The sequence below is a fragment of the Poecilia formosa genome, unplaced genomic scaffold (genome assembly GCF_000485575.1).
Source record: "Poecilia formosa unplaced genomic scaffold, Poecilia_formosa-5.1.2 Scaffold919, whole genome shotgun sequence".
Lineage (NCBI taxonomy): Eukaryota > Metazoa > Chordata > Actinopteri > Cyprinodontiformes > Poeciliidae > Poecilia > Poecilia formosa.
The window spans coordinates 17,150-29,893 of NW_006800858.1; the positions used below are offsets into that span (position 1 = coordinate 17,150).

Genomic DNA, 12,744 nt, shown 5'->3' on the forward strand with positions numbered 1-12,744 from the left:
CAGACATCCAGAGGAGGAGAAAGTGATGCAACATTGCCAAAACACATGTAGAGCTGAGAGGAAACGCAGGAGGAACCATATCTGATGGGGAAATGTGGCTAAAGAGGGGATGCCCTCTTTATCTTGGATCTTGATACTATCTCAATTATTTCGAGATAGTATATCAAAATTTCGAGATAATTTTTTTTTTATTTATTTTACCAGAGTGGTGGAAACAGGCTTCCATACATAAGAAATGGTTTACTAGTGTAACTTCTAAACACTGGCTTGATTAGAACATTTTCCCTATTCTTCATGTAGTCTGGGATTTTCTTCTCTTTTTCTGCTTATGATACTGGGAATTTTGTAGTTCCTCTAAGGTAGTGGTGTCCAAAGTCGGTCCTGGAGGGCCGGCATCCTGCATGTTTTAGTTCTCTCCCTGGTTTAATGGACCTGGATCAAATGATGGCTCATTAGAAGGCCAAAGAAGAACATTGACTTGCTGAAAAGGTTGTTACTACCAGCAGGGAGAGAACTAAACCATGCAGGATGCCGGCCCTCCAGGACCGACTTTGGACTAAGGGGTTTGCAAAGCATAATTGGTGCTATTTTCTTTTTTGCTTACTTAGTGTTTTAAATATTTTGTGATAAAGCAAACCATTCACCACCCAAAAACATCAATGATAAATGGTTTATAAGACATTTTACAGGTCAACTTTAAACATGTCTACTTCATCAGTTCAAAAAGCTTACCATGCAGTTTACCTTCCAGGGTGTCCTTGCTTTAGTTTTTCCAAGCACTCAGAGGAGAAATTTGAAACTTGATGCAGATAGAAAAATCTATTGCAGGGAACATTGAGGCTCTCCTTTCGTCACTCAAAAATGATCTTTATTTGTTCTCTAGCTTAGCTGATGACCATATCTCTGAGTCACCTTCAGTGGAGTGCAAATTTAGACACAGAGACATATTCTCTATTAGAGGAAATGCCTAACACTGCTCTGTCCAGACATAAAACCTCTGAGGAGGAATGCACAAAAAAGCATGTAACTGCATGACTGTTGATAAATGTTGCCATCATTTTATGAAGTATGATTGATCTACACTGTCTTGAATCTTTTCCATTTTTCCTCTATTAGTGTGCCAATTTAGTTTTATCATCTCAGCCCACTGGATATATGCATCCAATGTGGACATGGGCAGATATGATAATCTATCAAACACAACACATGTAATAGTATGAATGGCAATTGAAATATATTATTCTAGCAAATATTGTATTCAAGATTGTGGTATTGCACACTTCACGTCTCTTGCAACTGTTAAAATTCTCAAACTGAATCTATTGTGTTGACTATTCTATCTCCACACTGCTCTGTCAACCAAATAGACTGAAGGCTTGAAGTTAGCATTTGTTTTCTGTCTTTCCTCACGTGTTCCTCTTTGAACCTATGCATTTCTGATCTGGCCTAATAATGGGTTGACAAAAAATATGTCTGAAGCCTCAATTAAAGCCTACTGCAGCTCTTGATTCCTGGATTTGGTTTAGCTCGAAATATCTGCTTGTATACGTCTTCATGGGAGTTTGCATTGGTACAGTGAACTGCAAGCTGCTTTGATTTCCCAAGGTTATTTTGCTCAAATCCCAGTGCTTTCAGATTGTAAACTCTACTTACAGATTCTTGAAATTTGTCAAAGGAGGGCAAGACTGGAAGAGTGTACATCCTTGTTTGTAAGAACTGACAGAATGAGATGGGGTCAGAAGAGGCAGACTGGATGAAGGTCAGCAGGGAAAAATTTAAATCAACACATCACAACACTTCAGAGAGAAGCCAGCTAATAAATAAGGAATGTTTGCCTTGAATTAAACATGACTATAAGTGCTGATGGGAATAGGGAACTCTTTTAGTACATCTGAGCCACAGTATTTTAAATCATTACTCTTTAGGTACATCATTTAAGATTTTTGTTTTGTATTATATTAAATTTCAGATGCTTTTGCTCTGATTTTTATTTATTTTTTTAACTTTAAACTTAATTTGGTCTTAAGGCTTTCATCTTTGGTGACTGGTTATGCCAAAGAGTTCTGACTTGTTAGTGTCTAATGCACTAAAAGTAAGAGTATGTATGACTAACTGAAAAATGTTACTGCTAAAGGACATTTTTTACTTTACACCTTGTAATGTTGTGAATTCTGAATGTTGTTTTTCTAACTGCACAACCAGTATGGTGACATTACGACAAAGTCGGTCATTGTCTCTTCTGCTTCCACAAGTTTTGTCTTGTCAAGTTTTCAAAATCCAGGGTTTATATCCCTGATGATTTTGCATCAATATCTTTAAGCTGCTGTCATGCTGTTTCATATATTCAAACATATGTTGTCAAGTTTAAATGTGGACCACACATGGGCTATGTTCACACTGCAGACTTTAATCTCAGTTCAGATTTTTGTTGAAATCCACTTTTTTTGCATGGTTCATATTTCCAAATATATGTGGCTTGTATGTGGTGGCCTATGTGAACCACAAGCAACTTAAAAGTGTCCCACATGCACAGTTGTGGATACAATAACATTGCATTTAGCTAGCATTTTCAGTGTTTGCGGAAGTAAACATGGATGGTATTGATGGGGTACATTTTGCAATTTCAGAATTGTTGTCCAACACATTTGCTACTTAATCTGCATTAACTTCTGCATTAGCTTCTAACATAACCCCCACAGTTAGAAGCAGTGATTATTTCATCCAATACCTGTGTTTTATTTCTTTTAGGTAAGAAGGGTTCTGCTGTCGGGTGTCATGATTCTCTTCAGTCTCAATAGAATTTAGCCAGTTTGTTCAGTTAACTTCTAGGAAGTTCATTTGGTGTTTTTGACAATTTTGAGTCTGATTCAGTGTTAGCTGTTGACACTGATTTAATAATTAAATTCTTTATATTTTGCAAGTTATACATTAAGCTATTTTGCTGTATGAAGAATGTTACATTATGAAATTCTAGTTATTTTCATACCGTTCTTCACATATTTCACTGTTAAACAACTAATTTTTTCAAGGTTTTTCTTTTATGCAACAGCTGCTCATTCCTCACCTCACTCACTACATATCCTCCATTTCTTTTAGTCTTGTTCAGCATTTCAGAATCTACATCAGTTTACTGAGTCATTCTTAGTCAGACATATCTGACTAAGAATGAAGTCCAAGCTGAAAAAAATATGAACACTGGAATTGACAAGTTTAAGCATGTATTCAATAGTTTAAATTAAAATGGGTTGTTTAACAGTGAAATATGTGAAGAAAAGTCTGAGCTAACAAGCACAAGTGGTCTGTTTCTGGAGGAGAGATGCAATTACTTTAATTGGAAAAGCTGGACATAGATTGAAACTGGCAGTTTAATTAATGGAGTTTTGTACAAGGTTCCAAGGAGACCTTTGTTCACCACAACACTTTCACACATGAATGGGTAAATGCTTGAGTAGTTTATTTTGAACTTATTGTGCTCGAGGTGGTATCTATATGTATTTGTGCTATAGAAGTAAAACATTAAGTAATAGTAATTTATTTTCTAAATTAGTATTACTATATAAAAACAAAGAAATCTATGGACTTGTAGGTGTTTATTTATTTATTTTTTTACTTTTTTTATTACATCGCTGTTATAAAGCTAAATGTTAAATATGATCAGTGAAAGAAAAAGCTAACTAAAAACGTTTAAAATGGAAATAGAAGTTACAGTTGCAATAAAATGCATAATAACGTTATGTTGTAAAATTGTAATCACCTGATTTAATATTCAAAATGTGTCCTCAGACAGCCAAAAGCATAAAAGTTATGTGAAAATTCAGGTATTATTGTAAAGAGTGTTACCAAAATATTTATTCAAAGTTAGGTTTGAAAGCTGGTTCTAGACAAATTTACCACAGGGGCCAGTGTGTTTTTTCATGGTGACACTTAAAAAAATGAAACAATAAAACAGAGCAATATTTCATCATTTTATATATTAAGAGAGCCAAAGAGCCTCCAGAGACACAGGTTGCAGGCCCCTCCCTAGTAAAAGAAAAGTATTCTGTAGTATATTTCAAACATACTTACATATGTGAAGGTATATTTTAAGTATACTAAGTATTAAGTGTGCTACCTATGAATATATATGAAGTATACTAAAATTGGTATTCTTGTACCAATTTCGAAATTATAACTTTAAGCACACTTAAATATAATTGTACCAAAATACACTTTTAAGAAATATATTAAATAAAAGTATACTTTAAGTGAGCAAAATATGTATTTGCCCAAGTGTAAATATACACTTGCTCAAGTGTCTATTTAAAAGATTTTTAAAATATCTGTAGAAGATATTTTGTATATATTTTAAAATATATGCTCAAAATAGAACTTTTTAAAATTCACTTAATGCTACTTTAAATTATTAATTTCAGTATGTTTTAAATTACATCTCAGTGTATACTTTAGACTAATACTGTATAGGTGCTAATAAAGTATTTAGGTGCCTTAATAATCTTTTACTATTGTTGTTAAAATGGCAATAGTGGAACTTGATGTAATGTTGTTTAACAAAGTAACTAATGTGTTCATGCCAAAATATCAAACATTGACACTTTAGTGACAGAGGTGCTACAACAAAAACAATAAATGTAGCAGGTATCTTCAGTTTTACATCGCTCCGAGTATGATCTTTTGTTTTCAGTTTTATAACAAAAACACGGAAGCTGTCTTTACCTAATCCATTTTCAGATGTGATGTAAGATCTATAAGTCAACGGCATTAGCTCCATACACCAGACCAGATGGTGGCGGTATTTCTTTAAAAAAAAAAAAAAAACGCCATAAAAAAGGAAAAACCTTAAAGCCAAAAAGATAACAGATGTTGTTCAAATTTGCCATTTTTACTCGCATAAATTTGCCTTAAAAGTACAGAGGGCCTTGATAATAGTAGTTTTGGTAAATCCAAGCTGGTGACGTCATAGTCCCAGTTAGACGACAACACAACTGGACAAGAATCGAATGTAAATGAAATGTGGGTCACAAAAGGAAGCGAAGGGACAAAGGCTGCTAACGTGTTGCTAGCTGGTGGTAAGTTTGCTTCAAAATGCTAATTATCTTCATTTAATTATAAACAGTGTAGTACACATATAAAGAAACTTACATTAGTTTCAGAAATAGTTATTTTATCAGTTTTATTGTGACTTTATGATTATTACTAAAACAATCATTCAGCTTCATGTTATAACTGCATGGAGGCTGTTTGTTGCAACTTTTCTTCATGAATTTAACCTGGTATTAATTAAGCTCCATAAGACAGAGAGACTTTGAGATTGTAAGGTTGTTGTTATAACTCGTTCATCAATGTTTTTATCTTCAACATATTTTTGCAGTCTAAGCAAAGAAGATGAAAGAGGAAGCAGAGAAATCAGGTGTTTGGAAACCTAAAGACTTTTCTGTCTCAGAAGAGGCTCCGACTCCACCAGATCACCATCCAGCTCTGAGGATGAACCTCCACATCATCTTCCTGGTGTAAGTATTTTTATTTATCTTATTTTTTTTTTAGTAAGAAGCTCGCTACATTTTCAACAACAAAAACTGGTGTGTTACCAACACCAAGAGCTTAATAAACATGATTTGATTTAAAGATAAGTGGACAGAATTTTTCTCCTTGTTAATCTAACATTTCTCTTTCATACATTTTATTCATTGTTGGCTTTCAGGGCCCTGTGATGGACTGGTGACCTGTCCAGGGTGAACCCTGCCTCTCATCTGATGACTGCTGGAGATGGGCACCACCAGCCCCCCTCACCACCCTGCATGGATCAGCCTGTTCAGATCATGGATGGAAAGATTTTAAAGTAGTTTGTCTCCTTAAGTCCACACTTAAAACAGCTTCATAGTTCATAGTTAATGCCAACATCAACTGATTCTGTGACATTGCTGACTATTTTTTTTTACTTCTAACATAAACAGGCAAAGAAGACACCCAGAAATGTTTTTCACTCCAGGCATCGGGTCCCAATCATCATCAGTTCTAATGATGTCACATACATAGCAAGTCCACAACATCTTAAAATATAAGTCCTTTTTTTTTGTTGCCATTTTTCTGTACTCTTTAAAATACAAATACTTTCTCTGTTTAATTGCTCTATTGTTCTTTTTTGTAGGTTTCTGTAAAGTGCAGTGGTCCAGTGAATGGGAATGTTCTGTCGTTGATCCTCACTGTTCTTAGGAAGGAGAATTATTACTGCAGTAATACTGGAATACTGTGACATTGTATTAAAACAATACTCTGTCCTTGGTGAAACATTTTTCACATTTCCTCTAAAGTGTACCTATTGTTTTATTGTGCTGATTTTCATAAGCATGCCGTCTGTAAACTTTAAATGTATTGACAATTTGTACAATCCTTTTATAGCATATTGGCTCTTGAAAAAATGTGGGTAAGACTTCATTTGACGGGGTGTCCATGATACTGTCATAAACATGAACAAGAAGTGTCATTTAGTAAATAATGAAAATTGTAATGATAATTTGCTTTAAAAGTTGGATGGCTGGTGTTGTGTTTATGACACTGTCATGTCAGTCTTATGCTGCACATCCCATCAAATTAAGTGTTACCAAAATGGTAATATATTGAATACACAATGTAATTAGTTTCACCTGTAAAGTGTGTTGTAATTGATCCTTCTGTGTTTTGTAGCCTGATGTGTTCGCACTACTGATGTGTATATGAAGCATGTAATGTAGAAAGTCTAAAAACAGAATAATAAGACATAAGTAACTAAAAAGTGTACTTCATTAGCAATTATAATAAACCAAAAGTGTATTTGTAGCATACTGTAATCACATTACTAATATATTAAATATGTATTTGCTGGTTCTGTTGGACCTCATTGCAGCTTTTAACACTGCCGACCACAACATATTACTAAATCGACTGTAGACTTGGGTCGGACTCTCCGGTCCAGTGCTCAACTGGTTTGAATCTTACATAAAGAACAGGGATTTCTTTGTTTCAATTGGAAACTTCTCAAAGAGGTCAAAGGTCACATGTGGGGTACCCCAAGGGTCAATCCTAAGACCCCTCTTATTCAATATTTATATGCTTCCACTGGCTCAGGTTATAACAGGAAATAAGATCAGCTACCATAACTACGCGGATGATACACAGCTCTACATCACGATGTCACCAGGTGACTCTGAACCCATCCAATCACTGAATAGATGCTTAGAACAGATAAATGCGTGGATGTGCCAAAACTTTCTCCAGCTGAACAGAAACAAAACTGAAGTTGTTATTTTTGGACCTAAAGAGGAGCGAAGTAGAATCAATGCTCAGCTTCAGTTATTACAACTGAAAACCAGAGATCAGCCCGAAACCTGGGAGTAGTGATGGACTCTGACCTGAACCTTCAGAGCCACATTAAGACAGTCACAAAGTCGGCCTTCTATCACCTGAAGAACATCTCCAACTGATAGGGAGAAGATGAAGACTGACTACACCGCCCCTCATTTCCATATAAACATTCTTTGATGACAACACATGCACAAGGAAAAGCAAAAAGAGGAGACGAGGCAATGACAAAAGAACAAACACTTGTATAAGAAAATGACAAAATTTATAAATTTCATGACATAAATGGATGTTTAAGGAAAACGCAAAAGAAAATGTATTTCTTGACAAAAATGCATGAGTAAGGAAAAGGAAAAATATATATATTTCTGTCTTGACTAAAACATGTTTAAGGAAAAGAAAAAACAAAACCTATGCATTTCTTGTTGAAAATGCACATGTAAGGAAACAAAAAACAAAACATTTAGATTTCTGCTTTTACTTTTAATTATGTCGCTTTTGGTCATCCATAGTACTCCACCATGTCCTCAGAAGCAAAAACTTCCAAGCCTGACCAATGTAAGTGAGAATGAATAAAGGGAATTTTTTTAAAAAGTGTCCATCAAGGCGCATTGTGCGCTGTTTTATATCAGACATAATGGATCAGGAGACAAACACTGTAGACGCTTCAGAACCTCAAGAACCAGAGATCAGCATCTCTTCATCCCTCAATTATCTCCTCAGGCCAAAATGGTACAGAACATTTAAATATGATTGACTCAGTTTCTTATTATGCTTTTAGTAAATATATTACAGTTTGATTATTTGCTTATACTTTATTTTATACATAAAGTTTTTAAGCTAAAATAATATAAATGGCCATTTAAATAAATTATGCAATTAGATTACCAATAAATACATAAATATTTTCTACTTTAAAAATATTTGTTAGGGCTTTCTGTGTGGTTTATTAAGAAATGTTGATGTTTTCTATTAATTATTGTTCAGTGGTCATTTAATGTATTATTAATGCACCAGACACAGACCTGCAGCCCTTCTAGGCAGTGTTCAACAGGGATGCCATAGAAATTATACTAAATAAATATTTTTTTTTTATATTCAGTAGTGGATTTTTTAATCTTCAGTTTTACTTTAACAATGAATAAAAATGTGACGATCTGTGTTTTTGTGTATTTATTTCTTGGTTTTTTCTGTGTCCTTATTCCCCCGTGAGTCTCTGTGATGTCCTGTCCTCCCTGTTGGTTGATCCCAGCTGTGTCTAGTTTTCCTGATTACCCTCCCTGTGTATTTAAACCCATCGGTTGTCTTTGTCTCTTGTCGGGTCCTCGTCTAAAGTCAGTTTTTGTCGCATGCCTCACGTCTCTGCTCTCCAGTTGAACTGTAAAGTCCTGGTTAGCGTTAGCTCTTGTTTTCAGTCTTCTGTGTATTAGTAGCTACCGGTAATTAGCTGTGCACTAAACTCTCTGCAGTGCTGCCTGTGTTGGACTGTTTTCATCATTTCTTCACTACCTGGGCCTCAGCGTTCATCCTCACCACCTCTCATTCACCAAATCATGACAAAAAATTATAGTGCTGCACTTTTAGCTGCTGTAACGAGATAGGATTCCACTGTCCATCTACTAAATAAAACTAGTAAAAATAGTGTACTAAGTATGTTAAATTTTAACATACTTTAGCATACTTCAAGTACACGTAGGATTAATGTACTTAAAGTGTGCTTTTTTGGAACAACTTTTTTGTGCTTAGTGTATTTTAATAGTATTTAAATTGTAGTAATGTACAATTTAAATTATACTAAGCATACTTCAACGTACTATTTTTGGAACAACTTAAAATACACTTAGCATACTTTAAGTATACTGCTTTTTGTGCTGATTAGTATATTTTGAATGTACGATTTTAGTGCTTGAATTATATTTTAAGTATAGCACATTTCAGCAGCGAGGCATTTCAAAGTTCTTTACATCATAACAAAATCAAAAATACAAAGTAGAATCAACAACATAGAATCAACAATCAAAACATTACATTCAATCAACAATCAAAACATTACATTAAGCCACGTGCCATCATTAAATACATAATTGATTATGTTTCAAATGCCACTCTAAACAGATGGGGTTTTAGTCGAGATTTAAAGGTAATTAGTGTTTCAGCTGTTTTACAGTTTTCCAGACATTTGTTCCAAATTTGTGGTGCATAGAAACTGAATGCTGCTTCTCCTTCTTTGGTTCTGGTTCTGGGGATACAGAGCAGACCAGAGCCAGAATATCTGAGGGGTCTGGAAGGTTGATACAATAGAACGAGGTCTTTAATGTACTATGGTGCTAAGCTATTTAGTGATTTATAAACTGTCAGCAGTATTTTAAAGTCTATTCTCTGAGCTACAGGGAGCCAGTGTAGGAACTTTAAAACTGGTGTTATGTGCTCTATCTTCCTGGTTTTAGTAAGAATGCAAGCAGCAGCGTTCTGGATCAGCTGCAGCTGTTTGATTGATTTATTAGTCAGACTTGTGAAGACGCTGTTGCAGTAATCAATGCGACTAAAGATAAACGCATGGATGAGTTTCTCTAGATCTCGATGACACATAAGTCCTCTAATCCTAGTTAGCATCACACTTTGCTGCAACAAAGATGGGTAACCGTTTATCAGCGAGCTGAAGCTTAGCAACTTTTTTAGAAAATTGTGTTATAACTTCTGAATTTATTACTTTTCATGTGGACGCTCAGGCAGAAAGCATGTTTCAGTTAGAGGCTCTCATGGACTAGGAAGTAAAAAAAACTCTCAGCTCGCTTGGTGGAATGTTCCTGCTATAATACACGAGCATACATTTTCAGTCTGAAAACAGGATTTTATGTCTTTCTTCTCAAAACGTCTCCCCGTGCTCACACTTAGGGTGCATTCACACTGCAGCCTGAAGTGACTCAATTCCGATTTTTTTGACGTAATGCGACCTGTATCCGATCTTTTCATGACAGTCTGAACAGCACAGGTCGGATTCTTTTTTGAATGCGACCCATATCCGACTCAAATGTGACCTAACGTCCAGGTCGCATTCATCCGAACTGAACGTCACCGACTCTCAACAAATCTCATTATTCTGCTTCCTGATATGCACAGGCGGGAAGATAAACAACAACCATGACGGACTATATGAGGATTAAGTTGTTAATACGCTGCTCCGGTTGGACAACAACTTCAAATATGTAAGCTAAGCTCCATAGACATAATATAAGAATAAACGCCTTATCGACCGCTCTCACCTATTGTCACTGACGAGATTTAGGGCGGCCATCATGGAGCGGTCCACCACTCCACTTAGCATTATGCGTTTAGCAGCACAATGACGTATCAGCGCATTTGATCGATCATAACACACTTTTTTGTTACTGTAAACCATATTCAAACATCTATCAAAGCTACATTTATAAACAATTGTATTTTTAAGTATGTTTTTAATACATAGTTCATCATATTTAAATATGCTTAGTGGCTATAACAATAGAATAGGAATGGAATATTCTGATATTGATGTATGAAGAGCATATGACAAAGCACACAGCCGTAATTTAATAAATTATTTAGTAATATCAATACATATTTATATAACTGTACAAACACAAATAAATAATGATTAATACTGAATAATATATATTGGATACATGTTTATATGTATGTTTATACATACATATGTATATAGAGATATATAGATATGTTTTTCAGCCGACGAGTTCTAGCTTCAGAGTGATTCAGCAGCTGAAATTGAGTCCAAAATCCGATGTGAGATTCATCCATGCTGCAGTGAATCCGTCTCTCTCTTTAAAGATATTTCCCTCTTCTTCCTCACATCGTGTCTTTAGGAAACCTTCAAAACAAAAACGGAAGATTTGGGATGTATATTACTTTTGACAAAATGAAAAAATTACATATAAATAATAGTCTTTACCACCTGTGTAAACTTTGCTGGTGAATGTTATAACACATAATATAAGTTTTATAATATGTGTTATATTGTTTCATTTCTAATATAGGCTCTTGAGTCAGATAATCTAAGTCAATGTTAGAGAATAATTAGTGTGTGTGTGTGTGCATATTTACTGAATGTGTTATATGTGCCAGTAAGGTAATACAAGTGAATGGGCTGAACTTGATAAAGTGCCGTTCTACAAAGTATTTTAAGTTAATACCTGCTATTGACACATTTTCTCTCACACATTAATATATTTGGCAATCAAAGAAATTACTAAAGAGATCGTTTCTAACTTTAAAGAGCACAATTAAATTAAAGAGCACAATGTTCTATTTGATAGAAACGATTCTGAAAATTTTTATAATGACATTGATGAACAGACACACTTTTACAGTGTTTTATTGAAGAATATATTTACATAATTCCATAGTTTAATATACATTTAACATTTCAAGACAAGAAACAAATAATTTTCCTGTATTTATTTTTTATACGTTATTGAGAAATGACTTTTGATTTATAAATCAGTCATTCTCAAACATTAAACTACATATATTTCTTACTTTTTTCCAGAGAATTTACAGTATGTCAACTCTGCTATTGACAGCAAAGAGTGAAAATAATTCCAACAGAGTAAATTATTTTTTATTTCATTATATAAGCTACATTAATACAATAATACTTCAGATTGAGATATTTAAAAATACACAAAACGTGAAAGAATAAAACATTTATTTATTATACTGGGAACACTGGCCACAGGCTTCAGTCTGCTGGTCACACTGGGAGAACTCAATGACTTCTGAGACGTCCTGGTTCACAGGCTAAAGCCAAGGATAAGAGAAAAATTATCCAAAAGTGTAATAGAAAATACATACGATATGTTTCGTATATGTTTCTTTCACATTCAGTAAAAGACATTTTCAGCATGTTGGGCTCTGACTCGTAGCATCTTTATAGCTAAATACTGACATGGGGAAGCTGAGCTGGAAACAGACTGAAGAACAGCAGCTCCAGCTCTGATCCTGACTGATCTTTCCTCACTAAATCCCCCGGTCTTTAATGAACTTCTCCTCTAACAGCAGTTTCTCATCACCTCTCTCTCATTAGAAAACAGTATGAAAACGTTAGCTGCTAAGCTAACAATCAGCGGTTATTTCGGGCCAATTTAGCTACATAGGAAATATTTTTCGGTTGTTTAAAAGCGAATTTCTGGCTGCAAAGTCAAGTAATTCTGATGTTTCATCTTTACCTGGGGAAGGTAACCCTAATGAATCCAGTTTGTTTCGTAAAACGGTTGAAACAAGTCCTCACAGCACAGGACTTAAGGAGCTACGATCGCTCTGCTGCCACATACAAGATGGCGGACGCAGTTACGTACGGCTCAGCGCTCCATGAGGGGTCTTCGTATTGATGACTATGGGATGGACGACCGCTCC

At 34.9% G+C, this 12,744-nt stretch overlaps 1 long non-coding RNA gene across 1 annotated transcript; it reads left to right on the top strand.

Moving 5' to 3' along the window:
- The first annotated feature begins 5,815 nt into the window (after positions 1-5,815).
- Positions 5,816-11,696, top strand: LOC107835011 (uncharacterized). Its single transcript, XR_001660840.1, has 3 exons — positions 5,816-5,836; positions 5,952-6,036; positions 11,686-11,696. It is a non-coding gene; the product is annotated as an uncharacterized LOC107835011 (long non-coding RNA).
- The last annotated feature ends 1,048 nt before the right edge of the window (positions 11,697-12,744 follow it).